Source organism: Prionailurus viverrinus, chromosome B1 (genome assembly GCF_022837055.1).
Source record: "Prionailurus viverrinus isolate Anna chromosome B1, UM_Priviv_1.0, whole genome shotgun sequence".
NCBI classification, from domain to species: Eukaryota; Metazoa; Chordata; class Mammalia; order Carnivora; family Felidae; genus Prionailurus; species Prionailurus viverrinus.
This window is the reverse complement of record NC_062564.1, coordinates 113876220-113888327: the sequence shown is the minus strand read 5'-3', so window position 1 is coordinate 113888327 and position 12108 is coordinate 113876220. Positions and strand designations below refer to the sequence as shown.

The following is a 12108-nucleotide window of genomic DNA, read 5'->3' as shown; positions in this document are numbered from 1 at the left end:
TTAAAAAAAGCCTTTTTAATGTTTTAATTTTTTAATGTTTATTTATTTTTGAGAGAGAGAGAGAGAGAGAGAGAGAGACAGAGAGAGAGAATGAGTGGGGGAGGGACAGAGAGAGAGGGAGACTCAGAATCCAAAGCAGGCTCCAGGCTCTGAGCTGTCAGCACAGAGCTGGCCTGATCCAGGGCTCAGACTCACAAACTGAGAGATCATGACCTGAGCCAAAGTCAGAAGCCTAACTGGCTGAGCCACCCAGGTGCCTCAGCAGTCTTAATTTTGGAAGGTATTGCCTAATTTCTCTCTATACAGGTTGTCATTTGCATTCCCACCATTAATATATGACAGTGTCTATTATCCATAATCTTGATTATATACATATACATATACCTCACTAAACTTTTATCTTTGCCAATTTGGTACAGAAAAATGTTATCAGAGTACAGTTTTATTTGCATTTTTTCCCTCAGTGAGACTGAACATCTTTCAATATGCTCAAACTTGGGAGGTTTTTATTTCTTTCTTCTTGCACTAACCATATATTTTGCTGATGTATACTGGGTTTTTTTCTTGTTTGTTTTTCTTTTTTTTTTTTTATTATTTAAAAAAAATTTTTTTTTTCAACGTTTATTTATTTTTAAGACAGAGAGAGACAGCATGAACGGTGGAGGGGCAGAGAGATAGGGAGACACAGAATCGGAAGCAGGCTCCAGGCTCTGAGCCATCAGCCCAGAGCCTGACGCGGGGCTTGAACTCACGGACCGCGAGATCGTGACCTGGCTGAAGTCGGACGCTTAACCGACTGCGCCACCCAGGCGCCCCTTCTTGTTTGTTTTTCTATAGGAACTCTGTATGTTAAAGAAACCAGCACTTTGTCTGGAATAGGAGTTGCAAAAAATTTGTTTGTATATTGAAAAATGGCAAGCCTAGTACATTTGACACATAGAACAGATACTTTTTAAACACTACCCCCTACACAATAAAATTATTTTCAGTGAAAATCATGAAAAAATGAATAATAAATTATGCAGAAAAATGTAAACAGTAAACATTTTCTTTCATTGAAATTCATACATAAAACCATGCTTACAAAAAAAATAAGAGTAAGAAATACTGCAAAGTAAAGGCAAAAAAATAAATATTTTTGAGTACGTTAATTTATTTAATGAAAAAGGAAAAAGTTATACCTATACCTGTAATAGTAATAAATAATATTGCCATTTAATAGCAGTTAAATACATCGACAATAAGAATGAATTTCATTTTATTTATTTTTAATTTTTTTTTTCCAACGTTTATTTATTTTTGGGACAGAGAGAGACAGAGCATGAATGGGGGAGGGGCAGAGAGAGAGGGAGACACAGAATCGGAAACAGGCTCCAGGCTCTGAGCCATCAGCCCAGAGCCCGACGCGGGGCTCGAACTCACGGACCGCGAGATCGTGACCTGGCTGAAGTCGGATGCTTAACCGACTGCGCCACCCAGGCGCCCCATCATTTTATTTATTTTTAAAGCTTATTCATTTATTATTTCTGAGAGACAGAAAAAGAGTGTGTGCACACGCACATACATACTCAAGCAGGGAGGGTCAGAGAGAGAGGGAGAGACAGAATCTGAAGCAGGCTCCAGGCTCTGAGCTGTCAGCACAAAGCCTGATGCAGGGCTCGAACTCACCACAAGATGATGACCTGAGTCAAAGTCAGATATCTATCTGCCTGAGCCACCAAACACCCTTCATTTTATTTTTAAACAATTTTATTTATGTATTTATTTTTTAATAGGCTCCATGTTTACCACAGAGCCTGATGCAGGGCTTGAACCCATGACCCAGGGATCATGACATGAGCTGAAATCTAGAGTCAGATGCTCAATTGACTCAGCCACCCAGGAGCCCCAGAATAAATTTCATTTCAAAGATATTATTCAGGGCTCCTAGGTGGGTCAGTCCATTAAGTGTCCAACTCTTGATTTTGGCTCAGGTCATGATCTCACAGTTGGTAAGTTTGAGCCCCGCTTCCAGCTCTGTGCTGGCAGTGCAGAGCCTGCTTGAGATTCTCTCACTCACTCTCTGTCCCTCCTCTGCTCTCTCTCTGTCTCTGTTTCAGAAGAAATAAACTTTAAAGATAGTATTCAAATTTGGTAAAATATGTCTTTTTGTACTATTGTTTGCACTTGGCAAACAAAAATATTTCACCTTTCAGTCTGCACCAGTTTACTATTTTACACTTTATATTATTAAAAATGTTTCTTTATGTATTTTGAGAGAGAGGAAGAGCAGAGGAGGGGGAGAGAGGAGAGAATCCAAGCAGGCTCCATGCTCTCAGTGCTGAGCCCCACACAGAGCTTGAACCCATGAACTGTGAGTTCATGTCCTGAGCTGAAATCAAGAATTGGACACTCAACAAACTGAGCCACACAGGTGCCCCACTCTTTTATGCTTTAAAAACAAAAGTTCCAGGGGCACCTGGATGACTCAGTTGGTCATGGGATCGAGCCCTATGTTGGGCTCTGTGCTGAGTGTGGAGCATGCTTGGGATTCTCTCCCTCCCTCTGCCCCTCGCCCACCTCTCTCTCTTTCTGGAAAAACAAAACACACACACACAAATTCCAAATGGCAATTAGAATGACAAAACTGAAAATTCAACTTTTGTTTCTTCATCCTTACAATTCATTGTTACAGCACTGTTTATTTTGAATCTATTACATTCAAAAAAATGTGATAACACAGAGTTTGGAGACAGGAACTGTACCTGAAATGAGCTTGAACAATTCTAATGTATAATGTATATAAGACTGCCTCTATCAGAGCTGAACTGAGAGTTGACTGATTTAACTTACACTTTATAATACAATGTCTATTAAAGGATACATTTTTAAAAATATGCGTATTTGAAGTTAACATTTGCAATTTAAAAACTCAATCTCAGTAATCCTGGCAATTGCTAACTGTGCTATCTAATATAGGAGTCACTAGCCAAATGTGGCTATGTAAATTAAAATTAATTAAAATTAAATTAAATAGGAATTCTTCTGTTTCCAGTCAAGATTAAATAATAGGGACCAGATTGACCCTTCTGCCTAAAGCAATCAGGAAATGGACAAAATATAGAAAGCAATGATTTTCAAGATACTGAACATTAGGCAAAGAAGGGTAGCGATCCCTGAGAGAGGTGGACTCTACTGACCTAATTCTATACCTAGCAAAAATATCGTTAAAAATTTTAAGGCAAATAACAACCTCTTCAGACACAAAAGCTGAAAGAATTAATCACTAGCATACCCACCTTATAAGAAAAGTTAAAAAAAAAACATCCTTTAAGCAGAAGGAAAATTATGCTGGATGGAAATCTGGATCTACACAAATGAACGAAGAATACTGGCAATCTCTGGGCATATTTGATATGAGGGAGAGGTCAGTGAAGAAAGCAGCTTTTTTCTCTTCTTTGTACCTTTTTTTGTGGTATCTTTGACTTTGTTATCAGGGTAATGTTGGACTCAGAATTAATTAGTAAGTATTCACTCCTTTTCTTTTTTGGGGTTAGAGTTTGAGATGAATTAGTGTTAATTCTTCTTTATTTTTTTTTAAGCCACCAAGTTTTATTATTTATTTTTTATAATTGATTCCAATTTTATTAGCATTTTTATTATTTTTTAAAAATAATTTGTCAAGTTAGCTAATTCTTCTATAAATGTTTAGTAGAATTTATCAGTGAAACCATCTGATACTGGACCTTTCTTTGATGAGATTTTTTTTTTTTTAATTTTATTTAAATGTAAGTTTTATTTAAATGTAAATGTAACTGTAAGTCAGTTTTTATTTTTATTTATTTTTTTTTTTAAACGTTGAATTTGGCAAAGATTTTTTTTTTTTTTTTTTTTATGAAATTTATTGACAAATTGGTTTCCATACAACACCCAGTGCTCATCCCAAAAGGTGCCCTCCTCAATACCCATCACCCACCCTCCCCTCCCTCCCACCCTCCATCAACCCTCAGTTCTCGGTTTTTAACAGTCTCTTATGCTTTGGCTGTCTCCCACTCTAACCTCTTTTTTTTTTTTTTTTCCTTCCCCTCCCCCATGGGTTCCTGGTAAGTTTCTCAGGATCCACATAAGAGTGAAACCATATGGTATCTGTCTTTCTCTGTATGGCTTATTTCACTTAGCATCACACTCTCCAGTTCCATCCACGTTGCTACAAAAGGCCATATTTCATTTTTTCTCATTGCCATGTAATATTCCATTGTGTATATAAACCACAATTTCTTTATCCATTCATCAGTTGATGGACATTTAGGCTCTTTCCATAATTTGGCTATTGTTGAGAGTGCTGCTATGAACATTGGGGTACAAGTGGCCCTATGCATCAGTACTCCTGTATCCCTTGGATAAATTCCTAGCAGTGCTATTGCTGGGTCATAGGGTAGGTCTATTTTTAATTTTCTGAGGAACCTCCACACTGCTTTCCAGAGTGGCTGCACCAATTTGCATTCCCACCAACAGTGCAAGAGGGTTCCCGTTTCTCCACATCCTCTCCAGCATCTATAGTCTCCTGATTTGTTCATTTTGGCCACTCTGACTGGCGTGAGGTGATACCTGAGTGTGGTTTTGATTTGTATTTCCCTGATAAGGAGCGACGCTGAACATCTTTTCATGTGCCTGTTGGCCATCCGGATGTCTTCTTTAGAGAAGTGTCTATTCATGTTTTCTGCCCATTTCTTCACTGGGTTATTTGTTTTTCGGGTGTGGAGTTTGGTGAGCTCTTTATAGATTTTGGATACTAGCCCTTTGTCCGATATGTCATTTGCGAATATCTTTTCCCATTCCGTTGGTTGCCTTTTAGTTTTGTTGGTTGTTTCCTTTGCTGTGCAGAAGCTTTTTATCTTCATAAGGTCCCAGTAATTCACTTTTGCTTTTAATTCCCTTGCCTTTGGGGATGTGTCGAGTAAGAGATTGCTACGGCTGAGGTCAGAGAGGTCTTTTCCTGCTTTCTCCTCTAAGGTTTTGATGGTTTCTTGTCTCACATTTAGGTCCTTTATCCATTTTGAGTTTATTTTTGTGAATGGTGTGAGAAAGTGGTCTAGTTTCAACCTTCTGCATGTTGCTGTCCAATTCTCCCAGCACCATTTGTTAAAGAGGCTGTCTTTTTTCCATTGGATGTTCTTTCCTGCTTTGTCAAAGATGAGTTGGCCATACGTTTGTGGGTCTAGTTCTGGGGTTTCTATTCTATTCCATTGGTCTATGTGTCTGTTCTGGTGCCAATACCATGCTGTCTTGATGATGACAGCTTTGTAGTAGAGGCTAAAGTCTGGGATTGTGATGCCTCCTGCTTTGGTCTTCTTCTTCAAAATTCCTTTGGCTATTCGGGGCCTTTTGTGGTTCCATATGAATTTTAGGATTGCTTGTTCTAGTTTCGAGAAGAATGCTGGTGCAATTTTGATTGGGATTGCATTGAATGTGTAGATAGCTTTGGGTAGTATTGACATTTTGACAATATTTATTTTTCCAATCCATGAGCAGGGAATGTCTTTCCATTTCTTTAAATCTTCTTCAATTTCCTTCATAAGCTTTCTATAATTTTCAGCATACAGATCCTTTACATCTTTGGTTAGATTTATTCCTAGGTATTTTATGCTTCTTGGTGCAATTGTGAATGGGATCAGTTTCTTTATTTGTCTTTCTGTTGCTTCATTGTTAGTGTATAAGAATGCAATTGATTTCTGTACATTGATTTTGTATCCTGCAACTTTGCTGAATTCATGTATCAGTTCTAGCAGACTTTTGGTGGAGTCTATCGGATTTTCCATGTATAATATCATGTCATCTGCAAAAAGCGAAAGCTTGACTTCATCTTTGCCAATTTTGATGCCTTTGATTTCCTTTTGTTGTCTGATTGCTGATGCTAGAACTTCCAGCACTATGTTAAACAGCAGCGGTGAGAGTGGGCATCCTTGTCGTGTTCCTGATCTCAGGGAAAAAGCTCTCAGTTTTTCCCCGTTGAGGATGATGTTAGCTGTGGGCTTTTCATAAATGGCTTTTATGATCTTTAAGTATGTTCCTTCTATCCCGACTTTCTCAAGGGTTTTTATTAAGAAAGGGTGCTGGATTTTGTCGAAGGCCTTTTCTGCATCGATTGACAGGATCATATGGTTCTTCTCTTTTTTTTTGTTAATGTGATGTATCATGTTGATTGATTTGCGAATGTTGAACCAGCCCTGCATCCCAGGAATGAATCCCACTTGATCATGGTGAATAATTCTTTTTATATGCCGTTGAATTCGATTTGCTAGTATCTTATTGAGAATTTTTGCGTCCATATTCATCAGGGATATTGGCCTGTAGTTCTCTTTTTTTACTGGGTCTCTGTCTGGTTTAGGAATCAAAGTAATACTGGCTTCATAGAATGAGTCTGGAAGTTTTCCTTCCCTTTCTATTTCTTGGAATAGCTTGAGAAGGATAGGTATTATCTCTGCTTTAAACGTCTGGTAGAACTCCCCTGGGAAGCCATCTGGTCCTGGACTCTTATTTGTTGGGAGATTTTTGATAACCGATTCAATTTCTTCGCTGGTTATGGGTCTGTTCAAGCTTTCTATTTCCTCCTGATTGAGTTTTGGAAGCGTGTGGGTGTTCAGGAGTTTGTCCATTTCTTCCAGGTTGTCCAGTTTGTTGGCATATAATTTTTCATAGTATTCCCTGATAATTGCTTGTATCTCTGAGGGATTGGTTGTAATAATTCCATTTTCATTCATTATTTTATCTATTTGGGTCATCTCCCTTTTCTTTTTGAGAAGCCTGGCTAGAGGTTTGTCAATTTTGTTTATTTTTTCAAAAAACCAACTCTTGGTTTCGTTGATCTGCTCTACAGTTTTTTTAGTTTCTATATTGTTTATTTCTGCTCTGATCTTTATTATTTCTCTTCTTCTGCTAGGTTTAGGCTGCCTTTGCTGTTCTGCCTCTAGTTCCTTTAGGTGTGCTGTTAGAGTTTGTATTTGGGATTTTTCTTGTTTCTTGAGATAGGACTGGATGGCAATGTATTTTCCTCTCAGGACTGCCTTCGCTGCGTCCCAAAGCGTTTGGATTGTTGTATTTTCATTTTCGTTTGTTTCCATATATTTTTTAATTTCTTCTCTAATTGCCTGGTTGACCCACTCATTCATTAGTAGGGTGTTCTTTAACCTCCATGCTTTTGGAGGTTTTCCAGACTTTTTTCTGTGGTTGATTTCAAGCTTCATAGCATTGTGGTCTGAAAGTAAGCATGGTATAATTTCAATTCTTGTAAACTTATGAAGGGCTGTTTTGTGACCCAGTATATGATCTATCTTGGAGAATGTTCCATGTGCACTCGAGAAGAAAGTATATTCTGTTGCTTTGGGATGCAGAGTTCTAAATATATCTGTCAAGTCCATCTGATCCAATGTGTCATTCAGGGCCCTTGTTTCTTTATTGACCGTGTGTCTAGATGATCTATCCATTTCTGTAAGTGGGGTGTTAAAGTCCCCTGCAATTACCACATTCTTATCAATAAGGTTGCTTAGGTTTATGAGTAATTGTTTTATATATTTGGGGGCTCTGGTGTTCGGCGCATAGACATTTATAATTGTTAGCTCTTCCTGATGGATAGACCCTGTAACTATTATATAATGTCCTTCTTCATCTCTTGTTACAGCCTTTAATTTAAAGTCTAGTTTGTCTGATATAAGTATGGCTACTCCAGCTTTTTTTTGGCTTCCAGTAGCATGATAAATAGTTCTCCATCCCCTCACTCTCAATCTAAAGGTGTCCTCAGGTCTAAAATGAGTCTCTTGTAGACAGCAAATAGATGGGTCTTGTTTTTTTATCCATTCTGATACCCTATGTCTTTTGGTTGGTGCATTTAATCCATTTACATTCAGTGTTATTATAGAAAAATACGGGTTTAGAGTCATTGTGATGTCTGTATGTTTTATGCTTGTAGTGATGTGTCTGGGACTTTGTCTCACAGGGTCCCCCTTAAGATCTCTTGTAGGGCTGGTTTAGTGGTGACAAATTCCTTCAGTTTTTGTTTGTTCGGGAAGACCTTTATCTCTCCTTCTATTCTAAATGACAGACTTGCTGGATAAAGGATTCTCGGCTGCATATTTTTTCTGTCTAGCACCCTGAAAATCTCGTGCCAATTCTTTCTGGCCTGCCAAGTTTCAAAAGAGAGATCAGTCACGAGTCTTATAGGTCTCCCTTTATATGTGAGGGCACGTTTACCCCTTGCTGCTTTCAGAATTTTCTCTTTATCCTTGTATTTTGCCAGTTTCACTATGATATGTCGTGCAGAAGATCGATTCAAGTTACGTCTGAAGGGAGTTCTCTGTGCCTCTTGGATTTCAATGCCTTTTTCCTTCCCCAGTTCAGGGAAGTTCTCAGCTATTATTTCTTCAAGTACCCCTTCAGCACCTTTCCCTCTCTCTTCCTCCTCTGGGATACCAATTATGCGTATATTATTTCTCTTTAGTGCATCACTTAGTTCTCTAATTTTCCCCTCATACTCCTGGATTTTTTTATCTCTCTTTTTCTCAGCTTCCTCTTTTTCCATAACTTTATCTTCTAGTTCACCTATTCTCTCCTCTGCCTCTTCAAGCCGAGCTGTGGTGGTTTCCATTTTGTTATGCATTTCGTTTAAAGCGTTTTTCAGCTCCTCGTGACTGTTCCTTAGTCCCTTGATCTCTGTAGCAAGAGATTCTCTGCTGTCCTGTATACTGTTTTCAAGCCCAGCGATTAATTTTATGACTATTATTCTAAATTCACTTTCTGTTATATTATTTAAATCCTTTTTGATCAGCTCATTAGCTGTTGTTATTTCCTGGAGATTCTTCTGAGGGGAATTCTTCCGCTTGGTCATTTTGGATAGTCCCTGGCGTGGTGAGGACCTGCAGGGCACTTCCCCTGTGCTGTGGTGTATAACTGGAGTTGGTGGGCGGGGCCGCAGTCAGACCTGATGTCTGCCCCCAGCCCACCGCTGGGGCCACAGTCAGGCTGGTGTGTGCCTTCTCTTCCCCTCTCCTAGGGGCGGGATTCACTGTGGGGTGGTGTGGCTCGTCTGGGCTACTTGCACCCTGCCAGGCTTGTGATGCTGGGGATCTGGCGTATTAGCTGGGGTGGGTAGGCAAGGTGCACGGGGGCAGGAGGGGCAGGCCTAGATCGCTTCTCCTTAGGTGATCCACTTCAGGAGGGGCCCTGTGGCGTCGGGAGGGAGTCAGATCCGCTGCGGGAGGTTTGGCTCCGCAGAAGCGCAGAGTTGGGTGTTTGCGCGGAGCGAGCAAGTTCCCTGGCAGGAACCGGTTCTCTTTGGGATTTTGGCTGGGGGATGGGCGGGGGAGATGGCGCTGGCGAGCGCCTTTGTTCCCCACCAAACTGAGCTCTGTTGTCAGGGGGCTCAGCAGCTCTCCCTCCCTTTGTCCTCCAGCCTTCCCGCTTTCCGAGCAGAGCTGTTAACTTATGACCTCCCAGACGCTAAGTCGTGCTTGCTGTCGGAACACAGTCCGCCCGGCCCCTCCGCTTTTGCCAGCCAGACTCGGGGGCTTTGCTTGGCCGGCGAGCCGCCCCTCCGCCCCGGCTCCCTCCCGCCAGTCCGTGGAGCGCGCACCGCCTCGCCGCCCTTCCTACCCTCTTCCGCGGGCCTCTCGTCTGCGTTTGGCTCCGGCGACTCCGTTCTGCTAATCCTCTGTTGTTTTCTGGGTTATTTAGGCAGGTGTAGATGGAATCTAAGTGATCAGCAGGACGTGCGGTGAGCCCAGCGTCCTCCTAAGCCGCCATCTTGCCGAAAGTCGATGAGATTTTTTTTTAAATTACTGATTCAATCTCTTGTTATAAGTCTGTTCAGATTTACTATTTTTTCTTGAGTCAGTTTTGGTAATGTGTGTGTTTCTAGGAATCTGTACACTCATTTAGGTTATCTACTTTGTTAGCATATGGTTGTTCATAGTACTCTTATCATTCTTTTGATTTCTGTAAGGTCAGCAGTAATGTCCCCACTTTCTGATTTTATTTGAATCTTCCTTTTTTCCGTCAGTCTAGCTAATGTTTGTCAATTTAGCTGATCTTTTCAAAGATCTATTAATTCTATTATCTTACTATACTTTGTTTTTTCTATCCATATTCTTTTTTTTTTTTTTTTTTTTTTTTTTAGAGGCTAAATAACCAATGGGTCAATGAAGAAATCAAATAGGAAATAAAAAAATACATGGAGACAAATGAACATGAAAACATAATGGCCCAAAATATTTGGGATGCAACAAAAGTGGTTCTAAGAGGAAAATTTATAGCAATACAGACCTACCTCAGGAAATAAGAAAAATCTCAAATAAACAATCTAACCCTATACCTAAAGGAACCAGGAAAGGAACAAAGCCCAAAGTTAGTGGAAGGAAGGAAATAATAAAGGTCAGAGCAGAAATAAATGAAATAGAGACTAAAAAAACAAAAACAAAATCAATAAAACCAAGAGTCGGTTCTTTGTGAAACAAAATTGATAAACCTTTAGCCAGACTTATCAAGAAAAACAGAAGACAGAAATAAATAAAATCAGATGAGAGAGAAGTAAAAACTGACACTATAGAAATACAAAGCATTTGACAAAATTCAATATCTGTTCATGATAAAAACTCTCCATTCTAATCTGTACTATTTCTTTCCTTCTCCTAGCTGTGGTTTTAGATTACTCTTCTTCTGGTTCTTTAAGGTGTAAGGTTAGGTGTTTGATTATGGATCTTTGTTCTTTTTTAATGTAGGTATTTACTGCAAGATTGCATTTGCCACTTCTCATATGTTTTGGTATGTTGTATTTCTGTCTTTATCTACAAGTATTTTCTAATTTGTGATTTCTTTGACTACTGGTTAAGAGTATATTACTTTATTTCCACCTATTTGTGGATTTTCCAGTTTTCCTTCCATTACTGATTTCTAGATTTATTCCATTATTTTTAGAGGAACAATTTCTTATGATTTCAGTATTTTTGAATTTATTGAGACATGTTCTGTGGCCTAACATATGGTTCCATTCTGGAGAATGTTTTATGTACACTTGAGAAAAATGTGTATTCTGCTTTTGGTGGGTGTGGTGCTCTATATGTCTGGTTCTTAGGTCAGGATGATTTATAGTGCTGTTAAAATCCTCTATTTTCTTATTAATCTTGTCTAGATTTTCTACCCATTATGGAAAGTGGGATATAGAAGTCTCCAATTATTATTATAGAATTCTCTTCTTCCCTTGAATTATGTCATTGTCTCATACATTTTGGGCTCTACTGTTTGGTATGTTTATGTTTACAATTATTAAATATTTTAACTGAACTGTCTGTTTTATCAATATCTAAATGTTCTTCTTTGTCTCTTGTAACAAGACAAAATTAAGGTCAATTTTTTTTCTGATATTAGTGTGGTCGCTTCTAGTTCTCTTTTGGTTACTCTTTGCATTAACATAGCTTTCCACCCTTTCACTTACAATCTATTTATGTCTTTGGATATAAAGTGAGTCTCTTGTAGACAGCATATAGTTGGATCATGGTTAGTTTTCTAAAAAATAAATTCTGCCAATCTCTGCCTTTCATCGGAATTTAACACACTTACATTTAAATTGTTTTTAAGGAAGGCCTCACTTCTGCCATTTTTGTGATTTTCTTCTCTATGTATTCTACCTTTGTTGTTCTTTATTTCTTCCATTACTGACTTCTTTTGAGTTTAGCTGATTTTTCTGTAGTGAATTGTTTTGGTTTTCTTATCATTTCCTTTTCTGTATCTTTTTAACCTTTTTTTTTTGTGGTTGCCATGGAGATTATACTTAACATCTTAAATATACAGCAATCTAATTTGAATTGATACCAACTTAGCTTCAAGGGCATATAAAAACTCTGCTCTCATACAGTTCCATCCTCTCTTTATGTTGTTATGGTCACACATTACATCTTTATGCATTGTATGCCCGTTAACATAGATTTATAATTATTTTTATATATTCTTCTTTTAAATAATGTGAAGTAAAAAGAAGACTTACAAATCAAAAATAAAATTACACTTGCTTTTGTATTTACCTATATAGTTATCTTTATTGAAGTTCTTTATTTCTTTATATGACTCCAAGTTATTGTCTAA

The 12108-nt window shown here is 38.5% G+C and overlaps 1 protein-coding gene across 9 annotated transcripts in view; it reads right to left on the bottom strand.

Annotated features, from left to right (window-relative positions):
• Positions 1-12108, bottom strand: part of CFI (complement factor I) — a 78107-nt gene that overhangs the window by 46265 nt on the left and 19734 nt on the right. The window lies entirely within an intron of this gene.